The 18,063-nt window shown below is 42.3% G+C and overlaps 1 protein-coding gene across 10 annotated transcripts in view; it reads left to right on the top strand.

Annotated features, from left to right (window-relative positions):
- The first annotated feature begins 15,559 nt into the window (after positions 1–15,559).
- RGS6 (regulator of G protein signaling 6) overlaps positions 15,560–18,063 on the top strand; it is a 464,887-nt gene continuing 462,383 nt past the window's right edge. For 7 of the 10 annotated variants that reach the window (XM_081050402.1, XM_081050408.1, XM_081050404.1 and 4 more), the window contains exon 1: positions 15,560–16,117. The gene's annotated coding sequence lies outside the window, so the exon portion shown is untranslated. The remainder of the gene's footprint in view (positions 16,118–18,063) is intronic. The other 3 variants (XM_081050406.1, XM_081050407.1, XM_081050403.1) reach the window with 3 other exon arrangements.

An 18,063-nucleotide genomic window follows, 5' to 3' on the forward strand; every position in this document is an offset into this window, starting at 1 on the left:
GATAATTAAGACATTTTTCTACTCTCTAGGAGCTCAACTTTTGCAGGAGACAGCAAATAAATAAGTGAGCACGATAATGCATCACAGGCCCCAAAGCAGAAGTATGTCCAGGGCACAGTGTGACTGTAGGAAAGGGAGTGTCAGTTCTATTGGAGGATCAGGCAAATCTTCCTAGGGGATATAACCCTCAAGCTGGGTCTTGACTTCAAAGCAGTGTTGGTTAGTGCAGGAGAGAATGTTCTTCTAAGAAGAATAAACAAACTTACAAAATTATCTGGCATATTCAGAAAACTGACTACAGTTTAGGAGGGGTGGAACATACAGTTAGCTCTGTGTGTGTGTGTGTGTGTGTGTGTGTGTGTGAAAGAGAGAGAGAGAGAGAGAGAGAGAGAGAACAGGAAGTGATGATATGTTTAGAGCTGTGTACTAAACGCTCCCTCAGGCAGCTGGGGAGTGGATAACTGGGTTGGGAGAGGTTCTCATACTCCAGTCAAAGAGACCAGTTGAAACATTATCTCAAAGCTTCTGTTGAGAGATGATGAGGACTGCAGCAATGGGTAAAGAGAGAAGGGACATATTTGAGAGGTGTTAAAAAGGATGTGATAATGAGAAACTGGGAGATGTCTAGGAAGATGTCAAGATTTTCAGTTTGGGTGATTAGGTAGTGGTTCCATTCTCAGAGTGGAAACCGAAGAAGAAGGATGCGATTTGGGGGAATGAGAATTTCCTTTCGAACTGTATTCCTTGAGGCCTGCATGGTAAAGTGACAGGGTATGGAGCAATGACACCTGAGTTCTTTTCCCAACTCTGTTGGTATGACCTTGTTTGACTTCTCAACTTCTCTGAGTCTCATCTCTACCCATAAGATATATCACCGCCCTGGCTGGAGTTGAGGCCTCAAAGAGAAGAGATATGTGAAAGCATTTTTGTAAATGTCTTCACAGATGTAAATATTTATGTCTCTAGAAAAGTACAAGATGTAAAAAGCAGAGTCATCAGCACATTGAGCTTATAAATAGGCCGAGTGTGGCTGCTTTGCATTGTAACAGAGCATCCAGGAGAGAATTCTTTGTGAAATTGCCAGTATCACTGCTTGTCCTTTGACCACGATGCCTTAATTCCTGTGAGACTAAAAGGTATTACTTTGCTCTGCAACACTCCAATTCAAGAAACATCATACCTCTTTCTTTTTCCTACATCTTTTTAAATTGCTCCTCCATTCCCACTTGCCAGGTGGGCAAAACACTCATCTGCAGTCAAAATTGGGATTCCCATTGGACCATATAAGAATCCTGTTTTCACTGGTGAATTAAGTGCAGTTGAAGATATTTAGGTAGGCTGGGATGATTGCACAAGCAGCCCACTTTTGCATCAGCAGGGTATGTTAGTTGTCCTAGGTTTAGGCAAACTCATAACACCTGTTAATTCAGAACTAGGTCTTTGAGATCCATTGCATCTAGGGCTGAGGAGAAGGGGAACCTGAGGTAGTGATTTCTCTGTGCTGGTGAAACACATCCCCAGGACAGCTCAGTAGCATTACCATCCAGGCCATAAAATTTACGTTCTACTCTTGGTTGCTGTTGTGTTCACGGTTTGCTGGAGAATAATCATGTTCTTTATAAAAGAGGAGAGTTGTAATGTCAACTTACGGGGAGGGTTAAGATGGAAGGAAGCCCCCAAACTGAACAACTGAGGGTGGGGGCTGGTGAGGAAAGCTGAGGGTTGCGTGTACATGATGGAGCTGAGGTCTACTGAGGAGAAAGAGGGAGGAAATAAAGTATTAATCTGAAAAAAAAAGGCCAGAATGGACCAAAAAATAGGGATAAGAAAGCATTTTGAGTTAACTAAAATGAAATAAAACCCCTCTTTTTTTTAAATTTAATTTATTGCGGTGATTGTAGTAAAATTACATAGATTTCAGGTGTACAATTCTGTATTACATCATCTATAAATCCCATTGTGTGTTCACCACCCAGAGTCAGTTCTCTTTCCATCACCATATATTTGATCCCCCTTACCCTCATCTCCCATCCCCCAAAACTCCTCTTTTTAAAATAATTCTTTCTTGCAAATTGAGAAAACATCAACTTGGGGCAACCAGTCTTAGAATAAACATTTCTGGTCAAGAGTATTTTGCATGCTAACTCATCTCGTAGAAGGAGAAAAAGCCCACATCTTAGAGCAGTGTTTCAAGAGTGGAACACATGTACTATTGTTAGCCTGTGAGATGATTATTGGAGGTACACATATGAATATTCTTCTATGTTAATAGTTACATATTTATTTTATGACTATCATTATCTCTGACAAGTCATATGGTTTTCTATTTAAGGCAGTGACATGATATTTCCTTTGAAAGTAAACTTGTTTAAGCAAAAAACTGAGTTGATTGTCAGAAAAAGTATTTTAAAAAACTGGTGATAGAATATAGAAAAAACACAAAGATAGTGTTAGAATGACTAGAATTTGGGAAACATCAAAAATTGTGCTACACTTGGGTGGAGAAGTAGGAAGGAAGAAGAAATACCTACATGGTTTGTGATGGCCCACAGCCAGGTACTTTCTCCGTCAGGTTATTTCATTGCATGGGTTTTTCTCTCATGAAGATTATTCTCGGAAAATGCCAATAATCTGAAGAGAGGGTCATAGCTTAACATATGATAAGCACGTTTCTTAATGATCTGCTTACACTCCGACTGGGACATGTCTGGAGGGAGAAAGAGCTTCCTGGGCTGCGTGGGGGTGTGGTGAGTGAACTCCATGACAGTCCGTCAACCTCACAATTTTGTCCAAGTCTTGAGTAGAGAGAGCCCTGGGGTGGTAATAGTATTACCTCGTGCAGAGGCTGACAAGTGGATTGAATTCAAATGACCTGAAAGTTTTAATGTGCTGATGTGCACTTCTTATAAGGGAAGACTTGAGGTTTTGTGACACTTTTTTGTATGTAGACCTTGCGGTCCCTAGAAGAGTGCTCTGCGCATACACAGCTGCTCAGTAAATAGTTGTTAAATAAAAGAACGAATGGCTGTGAAAATTGCACAAGGTTTTACATTTATACTTACAAATGAGCAAAATTGGTGAGGTTTGAAATGATAAAAAACTGAGTTCACATCCCATTTCTGTGCTTTACCTGCTGTGTAGCCTTGGGTACGTTACTTAAACTCTCTGGATCTCATCTATCCAATGGACTCAACAGTGGTGTGCTGGTACATGTTTTACAATGGGCTCTCCAGGAAGAAGAATTCCATGTCGCCTTACCTGCTTTTGATGTTGTCCTTTGAGGATGACAGCTTTGGTGTCTAACTAGGTAGATAGCTTGGAAGTGCCCACCTCCCTAGTTCTTGAGAAGCAAGAGAAAGAAATATTCTTATTGTTTAGAGCCTGTTAGTGAGGTATTCTGTAATTAGCAGGCCAAAGCATCCTCTACAAATAATTAAAATGGATATCAAATTTACCTGCTAGAATTAACTGTTAGAACTCATGGTTATCAAAACCCTGCTGTGTCTGTTAGGGAGCTTTCTGCTGCAAGTAATTCAAAGTCCCGACTCCAACTGGCTTATTAGAGGGCAGTTTATTACCTTGTATAGCAGGAAGTACAGAGTCAGGGCAGGCGTCAGGTGGCACACACACTCTGGCTTTGCTCCTCTGAGACTCTCCTATTCTGTTCTCCCCTGCGGGTGGGTTTGGTCCTCAGGTCAGCTGACTGCCAAGTTCTAAGTGCCATGTGCCAAGACGACGATGCCTTGTGGGAGAAGAGAAATTGTCCATTCATGTGTCTCTTCAGGGAAGTGAGGAAAGCAGCTTTGTTGGCCATGGTTCATTTTCCATCCTTTCCTAAGTCAGTCCCTGGCAGTGGGAACAGGGTTGCTACAATCCTCCTGGGCTACATTGGGAGGAAATGTATTTAGGGGAACCTACGCTAAGGACCAACTCCAAGAGTCAATTTTCTTATCTTTCCTCTTCTCGGAGATCTTTCATGGAGCCTGGTGAGTTTGTGTTCTGCTTAGAATCTCTGGGAGCCCTAATGGATCTTATCTTTTTATTTTCTTCTAGCTTGGCTTTGAGCCTTAACTCACTCAGGTCCTAGCTACAAGTGTTTCTTTCATTTTATTAGTTGGTTTCTCTGAAAAGAATTGGATCCTTTTTGTATCTGGGTTTTTAATCGCCCCAAAATTATAAAACACGTGTATGTCTTGTTTTTTTTTTTAAAAATGTGATACCAATTGTTTCACACAAACAAAAATCTAGAGGTACACGCTACTGTTGTCATGATTAAAAATGTTTTACTTGTATTTGTTCTTCTTCTTAAGCATATTTTTATGGTCACAGAGAAAATAGGCACCACACCTTTAAGAGTAGGTATCTGTCAGATTTTTAAGTTGATGCAAAGTTACTTAAGGAATAAAAGCAATTAAATGAGAAGCTGCTTTTATCCAGGGGAAAACCTCACGCTTCAACTTGGAAGAGAGAGTTAGTAGAAGAGAGAAGCTTGTGTGTCAGGTAAACCTTTTCCTCATTTGATTGAAGTCCTGCCCTTTCCACAACACTTCATGGCTCCCTCACCTATATTCATATATAGCACATTAACCACCAAAGACTTATTTTGTACCTAGTTTCTGCTGCTTTTAGTCAGAGAGATGCCTGTGAATCCCCAGCGTGAATGTTGAGCCAGCAGCAGCTGTTTTGGCCATTGTTGTAAGACTACCTAATGTCCCATTCCTCCCTTCCCCCATCCTAATGGGACCCAGTGTTCACCCTGCCCCATAGAGCCGATGTGATTGGGGAATCTGAAGGCACCCCCTGCTTCGTGGTAGGACTCAGTCTGTCGGCATGTCTGCAGTCATTGGTTCCGGGGCAGGCATATGACAGATAGTCTAATCAGGATGAATTTGAGGATTATTTTGCTGAGAACACTATGCAGGCCCACTTTCCGTTGTGGTGTGTGGATGCGGAATTGGGTTCTGCTTACACTATGGAAGATCAAGTAGAGAGACTGAAAACAAAACAAGAAAGCAGATGGAAATAAACCGATGATGAATCAAGCCAGGCCAGAGCCCTGACCTGGCTCAGGACTTCCCAGTGACTTAGGCCAAGAAATCTCTTCATTGTTGATTAACTTTTCCATTAGCAGCAACCTAAGGGCCCCACAGATGGAATGGCTTATTCCCTTTGTGTTTATGGGCTGAGGAAGAAGCTGCCCCAAAGAAATTTTAGTAAATAGGCCTATGTGTTTTATAAGTCTAGGTTACTTAAGGCGAATAAGTTTTATTGCCCAAGAAGAGAAGGAAATGAATCCTTTGTGTTTTGAGGGTTAGAAAGAAAAGTGGCCTAATTTCAAGCATAGAGCTGCAGGCTTGGGAGACAACCGTGCTTTAGGAATTCTCCAGAGGCTGAGCCCACACCCATTGTGATACAGCGCTGCTGAGGCATGAGGTCTCTGAGGGGACTGTTCTAGCAGTCTCCTGAAAGGACTCGGCAATCAGGGCAACACAGGGTGGGGAGACACTGGCAGAGTAGCCATGAATGTACCTGCCGGCCCAGTCAGGAGGCTTGGGTTAGCAGTGCAGGACAAAGGGTGGAGGACCAGTGATCCACAGTCATGCTGTTTGTTAAAACACACAGTCCCAGGACACACACGAAGTCACTGAATCAGAACCCCTGGGTGTGCAGCGTGGGGACAGGCATTTTTAGAAGAATCCCAGCTAATTGTTATTATAGAGGAGTAGCACCATTTGAGAACCCATGCCGTAATGTGTCAGAGGGTTACACTGCAAAGATTCAGTTCAGTTGTCCCCAGCCAGGCAGAATGGCTGCTGCACATAGATAGTAAAAATCCTGTGGTCAAGGTTCTAGCAGATCCAGAAATAAGATGCCCTAGGTTATCACTTCAGACCGTACACTCTGGGGTCAGGTTGGCTGAAAATCCCGGGACAGAATGGATTTTAAAATAGTTTAGAGTTAATTACCAATGCTTCTGATATTAGGACAAGCTTTAGTGTTGCCAATGACCTTAGACATTTCTCCTAACTCATTGGCTCGCCTTGCCAGCTTTGATGGTGTAGTGATATGAGGTGATGGGCATATAGGCTCTGATACTGTCGGAGCTTCCCTGGCTTGTGTCAGGGTCACATAGTCCATGTGACAGATTAATTACATAGAGGGTGCTGGGTCAATGTCACACACCCTCTTCTGCGGCTGTTTTAAAAAGTATATACACAGCAGTTTGGCAAGGGAAAGATTTTTACCACCACTGTTTACAAATGCAGACCGAAGCACTGAATTATTAGACTACTCCAAGGCCAAGAAACAGGGAGTGTGGGGAGATGAGAACCACAGTGGTTTCTACCTGTGGCCCCTCGAGGTTAATAGAAGGCATAGCCTGGGTTGCACACCCCCACGTGGCCCAGCTGCTCCTACTGCTATCACTATTTTAGTCCCAAGTGTTCTTCAACTAAAAAAGCAACACAAACCCAACAGCAGCAACACTATGAAAAGCTCCATTAGGAAGGACGCAGAGCTGGAACTGGGAGCGCTGAGTCCTGTTCTAGCTGTAATCCTTCAGCATTTCATGATTCTTGCTGGACCTATTTCCTCATCTGCAAGATAACTGCCAGAAACTCACTGCAAGCATTGTCATCTAGGACTTATAACATTAGTGTCTGTGTTTTCTTGTCAATGTAAGCCTCTCTAACGTAAGACTGACTTGGAAGAACGCTTTAATTGTACGTTTTGTAGTGGTGGTTCTTAGCGTTTTCAGTTTGAGTTTATCTCATTTGGAAAACACTTCTTTTTTTCTTTCTTTCTTTTTTTTTTTTTGGTGATTCCCACAATTCCTACCCTTTCAGGTTCAATGATTTGCTGGAATGGCTCACCAAATTCAGGATTGTGCTTTACTTACTATGACTGGTTTGTTCTAAAGGCTGCCATTCAGAACAGCCAAATGGAGTAGAAGCACAGGGCTAAGTATGGGGGGGAGAAGGGATGTGTGTGGAGCTTCCATGCCCTCTTCCAGCTCACTAATCCCCCAGCACCTCAACCCGGAAGCTCGGAAAACACTTCTGATATTTACCAACACAGTGCAATTAATGCATGAGGCTGCACTCACCACATACAGGCTTGTTTCTGCTTGCTAGATTAAATCAGTTGCTAAACCCCATGGAAAGCTTAGCTAATAGATTCCTTCTCTTAATTTTGCCTAATTTTAGAGGCCTCCCAAGAGAATGAAAACACATAGTTTATTGGAATTAGAATGTGACAGCTGAAATTCTTCATTAATTGAGAGAAAAAATATACAGAAATCTAGTTTATCCCAAAATAATTTTGTGTTCCCCTTTGAGTTGATACAGTAGCTTTTTAAAAAGTCTCCTGCTTAAAATTACTCCTCAGTATAAATATTTATGTCTATATTTTCTTAAACTTTGATCTTTTTCCATTACATAAAATAGTTTTCATTCTTGGTATGCAATTCTGTTAAACAACTTATTATCCTCAAAACTAAGCAGGCTAATAATTTCCTTGGTGGTTAGTTTTTAATCTTCATTTTAGTCAATTGTTTTACTTTTCTAGGAATGATATGATTTTACAGCAAAATAAGATATATACTTGAATGACAAGCAAATATAATATATAGTAAGCAGCAAGGGATTTACTCATATGATAAAGGTTTGTTAGAAACGCACCTGAGGTACAGAGCAGCTGTGGTTTCTAGGCAGTTGCATTTATTTATTTGTTTGTTTGCATTTAAAGCATTCAAATTCATATCTTCTTGGTTACAGAATAGTTTTTCTGTTTCCCAGAAAGTGAGGTCCTCAACCGAATTATACATGATCCGCCCCAGTGCTGAAGTAAATAACAGAGACAGGGCCTCTTTCCTTTGCAGCCATGAACCTGGAGAGGCTTGGGAAACTCCAGATAGGGCATGTGTTCTGTCATCTGTGGCTCAGAAATCCTCCCAAGTTATTCCTAACTTCCCCTTGGCACCTCGTATAGGTTCAGCCTGTGAAGGGGAGAAAAACAAGGGTTAGTTCTTCCCTTGGCTTGTTCAGACTTTTCCACAGTACTAACATGTGGGGGTCAGGGCAGTCCTCCCTCCTTTTCCTCCCTACAGCAGGAACCCTCAAACTGTAGGGTGTATCAGAACCACCTGAATTACCCGAGAGCTCGGTAGATTGCTGGATTTTAGTCCCCATTGTCAGAGTTTCTGATTCAACAGAACTTTGGGGATGAGGAATTTGTGTCTTAACCATATGTCGAGAAAGTATACATGGTTAGTTAAATTTAATGGACAGAGAAGCAGGCAGTTAATTTGAAATGCCCTAGTCAGGAATGCCTACTCCGGGAGTAGTTAAGGAGTTCATAGAGACTCTTATCTATAGCCTGTGTGTGTGTGTGTGTGTGTATGTGTGTGTGTGTGTAGGGGTGGGCTTACTGAAAGCAACTTCAGTTATCTTTATCTCCCATCCCCACCAGAGGATTTGTTAATTAGCATAATACACTTAAAAATATTTTTCCATTGGTGAAATGAGTGGTGTTCAAGATGTGTAGGTCGGCTAGAACTATTACACAAGCAGCCTACCCTTGCATCAACTGGGCGTCCTAATTATCTTAGGTGTAGGCAAACTCATAATGCCTATTAATTCAGACCCAGGTCTTGGAGCTCCTGTGCCCTCAGGGCTAAGGACGAGGTGTCTGTGCTGGTGGCTCACATCCCCAAGACAGCTCAGCAACATTATCATTCAGGCCAAAAAAATTGAGGATCTACTTTTGTTTGCTGTTCACTGTTTGCTGCAGAATAATCATATTCCTTATAAATGAGGAGAGTTGTAATGTCAGCAGTGTGGGAAGGGTCAAGTGGAGGGCAACTTCCAACTGAACAACTGAGGGCGAGGGCTGGTGAAAAGCTCTGAAGTCTGCCACATGTATGTAATGGAACTGAGGTCTACTGAAGAGAAAGAGGTAAGAAAGAAAGACTTGATCAGAAAAGGGGGCCAGAATGAAAAAAGAAAGCATTCTGAATTAATTAAAATTTAATAAAAAACCTTTTTTTTTAAATAATTCTTTCTTGCAAATTGTGAAAAGATCAACTCGGGCAACCACCCTTACAACAGCGTTAGGGTATTTTAAGTGCTAATTGTCTGATCATGTGTATATTAAACGTAATGAACACACTTGTATCTTGCTGGAAATACATGTTTCTGATGCTTCAGCTGGACGCCTCACATGAGGGACAAGAACAGTTGCTTTCAGTAGGAGGGGAAGGCCCATGGGCTTGTATCAGGATGTATGTGTGTGTGTGTGTGTGTGTGTGTGTGTGTGTGTGTGTGTGTGTGTGATTGTGGGTAATTAATACAAACTGTATGCTTCCCAAATATTCTGATCTATTTTGCTTTCTGTAGACACTGTCCCTGCCACAGGAAATTATCTAAGTTCCATGGCTTTAAATCCCACCTATTTTATATCTCTAGCCCTGATCTCTCTGCAAAAAGTACTGAAATGAACATACAACTTTCCAATAGACATGTCAAACCAACATGGCCCCAGACTGAGTGCTGGTCTCCAGCACACCTGCTCCCTCTCATTTTCTTCACCTTAGTAAATGGCACTATAATTTCTCCAAGTTTTAAAGGTTGGAATTAGCCTTGACTCCTCTCTTTCTCTCACAATCCTCATCCAATCTATCAAAAAGTTTTATCAGCTAAATTATATCCTGAACTCAACTATTTCTCATTACTTGACCTCTATCACTCTAATCCAAGACAGAACACCATCATCTCTTGCCATGATGGATTACTACAATAGCCACAACCCTTGTACCCTCCCCCAGTCTATTCTAAACACAGTAGCTAAAATTTAAATAATAAATATGATTGTGTTATTTTCCTAGGTAAAGTCCCTCCCCAACAACTTTCCATCACACTTACAATAACATCCAAAGTATGTATTATGGCCTACAAGACCTTACATGACCTGAATCCCATATTTCTCTGAACTTATCTTCTTCTACTCTTTCTCCTTTGTGTATTCCGCTGTTCTTTGGACATAACAAGCTCATTCTCATCCCAGAGGCTTTGCAAAATCTATTGTTTCTGTTTCTGAAAGGTTTACCCTAGATATGTCACCCTCTTCAAGTCTCTGCTCAAATATAACCTTATCAGAAAGGACTTCTATAACCCCTTGTTCTAAAATAATATTCCAGCCTTACTTTTCTTTATGACATTTATTATTTTATGACAATATATTTATTTGATTCTTTCTCCCTTCCTCTCTTCCATTTTGTAGAATAGTATTTTGTTTTGTAAAATAGTACTTTGTATTCCAATTTTGTACATGGCATATTCTTAGCACCTAAACAGTATGTTATACAGTATGATGCATGGTAAGAACTCAATAAATATTTATTGAATGAATTAATGAACTCCCCAAACCGTCCTAAGCAGTTGAGTTATACTCTTTAAGAAGTAAATCATAAAAGCCTTATAACTTTCAAAATATTCTATGATCTTAAAACTTTAAAAAAATTTGGGGAATAATTTTAGACTTACAAAAGTTGCAATGATAGTTCAGAGTATTCGCACACACCCTTCACCCAGCTTCCCCTGATGTTAACATCTTACATCATGGTTCATTTGTTAAAGCTAAGAAATTAACACAGGCGCAATACTGTTGACTGAACAGACTTCATTTGGATATCATCAGTTTTCCACTGTTGTCCCTTTTGTGTTCCAGAACCAGTCCACGATACCACATTGCATTTAGTTATTGTGTTTCCTTAGTCTTCTTTGATCTGTGTTGGTTTCTCATTCTTTCTTTGTTTGTCATGACCTTGAAAGTTTTGAACAGCCCCGGTCAGGTATTTTGTGGAATGTACCATGCTATTGTTATTTATTTGCCACAGAAGTCAATGTGATGGGAAGCCAAGAAAATGGAAACTGAAAGCCCATTGAAAATTTGGCTAGAGCTCACCTGCTCTAAGTACCTATGTGAATGAGTTCCTGATCCCAATCAGGAGATTGTGGGGAACTAAGGAGGTCAGGAGAACATGGATTAGGAGTTAAGAAGCTCTTTTTCAAACAAAAACTCATAGACACAGACAACAGGTTAGTGGTTACCAGAGGGGAAGAAGGGATGGTAGAAGAGGATAAAGGGGGTCAAATACCCTCACATGGTAATGGAAGGAGAACTGACTCTGGGTGGTGAGCACACAATGTGATATATAGATGATGGATTATAGAAATGTACACTTGAAACCTATGTAATTTTACTAATCATTGTCATCCTGATGAATTTAATTTAAAAAAAGAAGCTCTTTTTCAGACGACCGTGGCTGATTTTCCATCGAGTCTCATTGGTGATAACCATACAACATGGCTGCAGAAATGGAACTACCATGATTAGCTAATGAAGATCCACTCTGGTGGAAGTGGTAATAGGTCCTCTTCCCTGAGTCATGGCTGTCAGGAAGGGGAGAAGCCAGCAAAGAAGGGGGGAGTCGAGGGGAGGTCAGGGTAGGGAATAGGTTTGGTAGACAGAAAACAGTATCTGTTACAGAGTCTGTTTATATATTCTGTATATCAGTAAAGTTCAAATGGGTCATAGCCTCTAAGGAGAATAGCATATCAGAAGTGTGCTGCTTATCAAAAGATGGCTTGTATGGATAAATAAATTGTAGTATATCTATACAATGAAACACTACTCAGCACTAAAAATGGACTGCTGATGCATGCAACATCATGAATGAATCTCAAGGCATTAAGCCAAGTAAAAGAAACCTGACAAATGACTGTGTACTGTATGATTTCATTTAATGACATTCTAGAAAAGGCAAAACCACAGAGACAGCAAGTAGATCAGTGGTGGCCAGGAGCTGAGGATGAAGGGAGGTGACTGGATACAAAGGGGCATGAGGTAACTTTATGGGATGATAAAAATATTCTACAGATTAAAGAGAAAACTGCTATTGGTTTTTGGGTGATGGTGTGAAAAGGGACAAAAGGGCCTTGGCAGGAAAGTTAATTTTGAGCATAGGGTACAGGTCTGTTGTCTTGAGAAACAGGGTCATCTGCCCAGGACTTCGTTTGGCACAGATTTCATTTTGGTGTTCTTTAGAATATCAGGGCAGAGTTGGTAAGCACAAAACTATGAAGAGGGCTGAGAATACCCCGTGAGCTGAGCTCTGGTTCTTAAATACCTGCAAAAGGCCTTAAATTAATTAAAATATGGTTCTCCTGAAGAAGAAAGCTTTGCCATGTTTCCCAGAGGGTGCTATGTGTTTCATTTCAGTGTTCTTATTTTGGGGGGCTACCTGTGGTCTTATACATCTGGGACTTTTATACAGTTTGTAATAGACAGATTTTGCCTCAGTAAAGGATCCTTCTTATTGAAGTATAGCTTTAACTGTTTATCATGGTTCTAACCAAATATACCTATAACTGATTATGGAAAACTGGGATTCCCAGCACCTAACAGGAGGGGGACGGGGCAGGGGTGAGGAACAGATATTTTTTGTTGACGGGACCTGCCAACACTTCAAGTCATATTACACCAGTAGCTGCCTATTCTGTGACAGTTCTGACCACAGGATCTTGAAGGGTGGTGCCTGAAATAGTGCCTAAAAGGTCGTCTGATGAAGAAGCTTGGTCCAAACAATTGGTGTGGAGAGAATCCCATGGTTATTTTGTGGCTGATGTAGGTTTTAAAACAAACTTGTTATTGTTGATGGAAATTTTCTCCCATATGCATTAATTACACATGTACATATCCCTGCATCCTGATTATTAAGCACTGGGACTTTGTAAATATGGGACTTTGTAAATATTCCACTCTGACATAACATTACTTCTGAGTTTCAAAACATAACCATTCCAGCACCATGATATAAACATAACCATTGCCCAAAAATACATGATTTTCAACACCACAGATCAAGTGCTAAACTGTCATCATCCTGGAAAGAGAAAAATCCACTTCACATTGTAGTCAGCTTGCCCGTCATAGACCCCTCCTGAGAAGGAGATTATGCAATTAGTAGTAACTGAAATGCTGGGCATTCTATGAAGAAAGCACCCCAGAGGTTGTCGGTTGGTCACAAAGTTTTGGAGGAGGTTATTGAGAGGATGTGACTGCCTGTTGACACCTCTCCTCCAGTGGGTCAGGCGATCAGAGGCTCCTCACCTCTTCTCGGTGCTTGGAATGTACTTTAGCCCACTGTTCCAAAGATGCAGCCTTGAGAGAATAGGGTATCATTGAGACCATCTGTGACTGAACCCAGGTAAGGCCTCCATACACACTTTTAAGATTCTGGTGGACAGGTGCTGAGATCTACTCATCTTGCTGCTGCTGAAGACGAGCCTCATATGTAAGTTCCCTTGCTAATTAAGCCAGCCACCTACCAATCTGGAGTGGTCTGCCTCTTTCTTTGGTCTCTGCCCTCCATGTACAGGCACCAGTTTGCGAACCAACATAAATTTTTGTTCAAAAGCAGATTCTGGAGGTCCCATCACTAGAAATTTCAATTCAACAGGTACGAGATGGGGCTCAAGAATCTTTACTGCTATGTTTCAATAAGTACCCCACATGATGCAGATACTGTGGCTTTTGAGCCACCCTTTGAGAAAGACCCTTTTCTAAAATATCTAACCAGGAAATTTATTTTCTTTCGGGATTTAACAGGAGGCAGTATTGATCTATTGCTTTTAGGCTTTCACAGTGGACAGAGCTAGGAACTATATCAATGTATATACACACATACACATGTACATATATTTTTCTACCTATCTATCTAAATTAGAAATCATTTCATATCATCACTTCTAATTTAAAGCCACATCACTGGGTTTATCTAATCTTTTCTCAAAAGAAAACATCTTCTTAAATCTGTAATTTTCTTCTCCAACTGTGTGAAACTTGCCTCCCAATATCCTTAATATGCTCAATTCACCAGTATGTAGACCAATTTGTTGGCCATGCCAGCAAAAAGTGTGGCTTGTCTTTAAGTTACTTTTATTATTATATGTATTATATAAAAATTATATTTATAAAAATTATATATCAAAATATATTGTCACAGAATAGGCATGTATGTGTGTATGACATATACACATGTTATATATATGTAATCAAATATTTTATATGAAATCAAATAGTAAATCAAATATTTTCCATATATTTAAGAAATTATATATAACATATATTAGAAATCCCACATAATACATAAAATATATCAATATAAATAAATATATAAACATCTAATTTCATGTTTTCCCCAGCGTCATTACAATATGATTGACATATAACATGAAGTTTAAGTTATGCTATGTGATGATTTGAGATATGTACATGTTGCAAAACAATTACCACAATAATATTAGAGAGAGAGAGAGAGAGAGAGAGAGAATAGCATTTAAGATTTACTCTTCATACATTTCTAGTGTTTAGCAGAGGGTCTAACACAAGGCAGGTACTAATTGTTGCTTATTGGATGAAAGAACAAATACATCCATTAATCAGTATAGAATGGTGGGAAAGGAAATGTCTGTGGGAAGGGAGACCTTAAATTTCAACCTTTGCACTCACACGGATGAAGACAGTTCAGGTTGTCCATCCTTGGAAGTTATTTTATTTCAACTCTACCTCCCCTTCCCCCGCATGAGACAACACAATTTAAGAATAAATCCTGAATTTGTTCTTGGTATTGATACCATTGATATTACACACCAATCCTGTGGTCACCATTTAGCACCAACAATCTTGTTTCATTTCCACCTGCAGCTTCCCGAATCTGTAAGCACATATCAAATTTCAAAGCTCCCACATTAAAGAATACCGTCAGTTTAAGTTACCCTTTCTCATCGTCTGTCTTCAACGTTTTTCTTCTTTCCCCAAGAATATTTGCAGAGTTCATTTTTCGTGAAAGTGCTTTTGTGGGTGTTTCCGATAAGAATCATCACAAAACACTCCAAATACAGAACGCGGTGTAAATGTTGAAGCAATGAAAACGACGAGGTGAGAAACACTACCCCTGACGATCGCAGTGGCCCGTTTCAATTCGGAGCGCGCCGGTTACACGCGTCAGCAACAGATTCAAAAGCTCCCGCGTAACGCAGTCCGAACAGGAACCCCTAAGACAGCCCCGACGCCCCTGAAGTTTCCGGACGCAGCCAGCTCTCGGAATTGAGGGAAACAGCCTTCGCATCGCTCAGCCAATCTGCCAGTTGTTTTCGGCGGCAGCTGACGTGCCAGACATTTCCAGGTTTTCTCCTTCTCGGGCAAATCCCCGCGCGCACCTTCGGCGGCGCCGAGACCAGGTGCGCGGGAGGCGGCGCCTTCGGGAGGTGCCCAGGTGCCTCGGCCCCGCCCCGCCCGCGGCCCCGCCCGCGGCCCCGCCCCGCCCCGCCCGCGGCCCCGCCCCGCCCGCGGCCCCGCCCCGCCCGCCGCCCCGCCCCGCCCCGCCCGCCGCCCCGCCCCGCCCCGCCCGCCGCCCCGCCCCGCCCCGCCCCGGCCGCTCGGCTCCCGCGCAGGTGCAGGCGCCCAGGTGGCGCGGCGCCGCCTGCAACTCCGCTCCACGCCCGACAGCGGGCGCCGCTGCAGCAGCTCCAAGCGGCGGAGCCGAGCGGCTTCGCGAGTTGGGGCAGCCCCTGCGCTCTGCCCTGCTCCGCGGAGAGCGCTCCTCCTGGACGCCGGCTTTGCCACAGCGGCGGGAGGAGACGCGCACAGAGTCGGCGGACCGAGCTCCGCAGACCCCGCCGGCCTGGGGCAGGGAGAGGCGGCCGAGGGACGAGCGGCCGGCGGCGCGGAGAGCGGGGCGGGCGCCGCGCGCGCTGGAGACGGCCGAGCGCCCCGCGCCCTGGCACCATGCTGCCCGCCGCGCCTCCTCGCCGGCCCCGGGCTTCGCTCTCGGCTCGCTGAGCCCCCACGCTCCCCACCGCGGAAACTCGAGAAGACCAGGCGAGAGCTGGGAGAGCAGCTCGGAGACTGACTCAGACGTCCCCGCTGCCCCCGAGAGGCTGCCGGTCGCCGTTCCCTGGGCTCCTCTAGCTTTACCATGAACCTGGAGCAAGCTTGGCTTTAGGACAAATTCCGAAGCCGGAGAGGGAGTCAAGGCAATTCTTTGGTTGCTAAGGTAATTGTAATTGTGACAAAAACGGGAAAGAAACAAACGGGGTAAAGATGTTTTTAAACGGCATGCCCCCCATCCCTCCATTCATGTGTGTTGATGTCATTTCATCTCCTGGGTGTGGATGCTGGTCCGTTTCAGATGCGTGACAGGTGTCGGGTTGTGTGTGTGTGTGTGTGTGTGTGTGTGTAGTTTGGGACTGTAGAGGCACGAGCTTACATAAGTGGTAATGCAAGCTGGTGTGTGGACTTGTGTGGGATGGGTGCAGGTCTGCATAGAAATCATGTTCCCGGGCTTCTGGGTGGGAAGCGCTCACCGATTGGGACGAGCGTGCAAAGGGTACGTGCTTTTAGGGACTTCCAGTCTTCCTGTGATTTGGAGATCGCAGGCGGGGCAGCTTTACCTCCAAGGCAGACCTTCATTAACTTTTTCTCTAAATAAGCTCGCCCATTTGTGGTTTGGAGGAAAAGAACGCGAGTGGCGAGGGCGTGGGTGATGAGGTCTGTTTTGGGGACCTGCGGCAGGAAAGGGAACGGAGGTATTCTCTTTGAGAGGATGACAGCGAAACTGGTTGCCTGAAGAGACCCTGTTTACAGTCACTGTCAGGCTGCGTAAAAAGTGGCCAGAGAGACAAGGGAAAGTAACCCAGAAGATTTAATTTTGTTTAGAATGAAAGCTGCAGTATTTTTTTTTTTAATTTTGTTGGAGTAGGAAGGAATGTTCTTTCTTGTTGAGAGGAGTAGCATTTCCATGCTACAAACTGAAGGTATTTTGGATCTTATTGTTGGCTTAGAATTGTTCCCTCAGCATTTATCAATGCCTAGGAGCTGGATCTGCAGGTAGATTCTAATCAATACCTTTTAGCAGCGTAAAACTGCCCAAATAAGCAGTGTTAGGTAAAGCCTAACAACATTGGACCCTTTTCTCACTAGAGGGGGATGAGAAGTGGAAGAATAAGAACTGGGCTTATAAGTGTCTGAATGGAGTTAGAGACTGAACTACAAGTTTGTGTGTCTGTTGTTAAAAAGTGGTAGACAGAAAGGAAACTGTTAGGTTTAACTTAATATGTTAGCAAGGTTTTATATATCAAGTTTAATAGGCAGATGGGTAATTATATGGAGTGGACACAGGGGAGTTGGTGAGAAACTTTCTGTGAGTTTTATATTCTTTATGTTATTTATTCCTATTCTTCTTATTTATTAATTTTGCAATGGATGGGACTACCCTGTGAAAGAAAGTAAGTTGAGGGCTGAGGGAAATTTGAGAGACTCTTTGGAGGTACACCTTTGTGAGCAAAAGCACGCATGCTGAACAGAAAAACCAACATGACAAATTCTTTCTGAGTCCTCTGATACTACTGTTAGGCTAAACTGTTGTGTAAATATGGTAATCTTATGGGATATGCCATAAATGTCTATGTAAATATGTCTTCCCTCAATAACTCGATCTTTTCTGAAAGAGTCTGTAAATTCTAGAAATGCCAGCTATTGTGAGGTATTTTGATGATGTAGGTGGTAGCCCCCCGTATTTCCTTTTTCACGTTCATTCCTTTGGTTCTTAACTTTCCCATCTCCTTTAAGAAACCTTAATTAACATTCACTGATAATACATTGCTGAGAGTTTCAGTAAAATAATGCTGGTTTTCTTCAAGCAACACATTTTTTCTTATCAAGTGAAACATTGCAACAGTGCTTTTGTGGCAGAAATGTCTCTTTAAATGAGTCAGTTATTTACTTACTTATGAGTGGTTTGTGGAATAAGATAGCCAACATGGATATTTTCTAAATGAGAAAATATTTCTTGAGAAAGAAAGTTTTTAATTGAAGTATCATTAACACGCAATTTTATATTGTTTCCAGGTGTCAATATGCTTTGACATTTGTATACATTGTGCTATGATCACTATGTGTAGTTACTCTCTAAGAGGTATTTAGGATAATAAAATGTGCCAG

Source organism: Rhinolophus hipposideros (genome assembly GCF_964194185.1).
Source record: "Rhinolophus hipposideros genome assembly, chromosome: 5".
In the NCBI taxonomy this organism is placed as follows: domain Eukaryota; kingdom Metazoa; phylum Chordata; class Mammalia; order Chiroptera; family Rhinolophidae; genus Rhinolophus; species Rhinolophus hipposideros.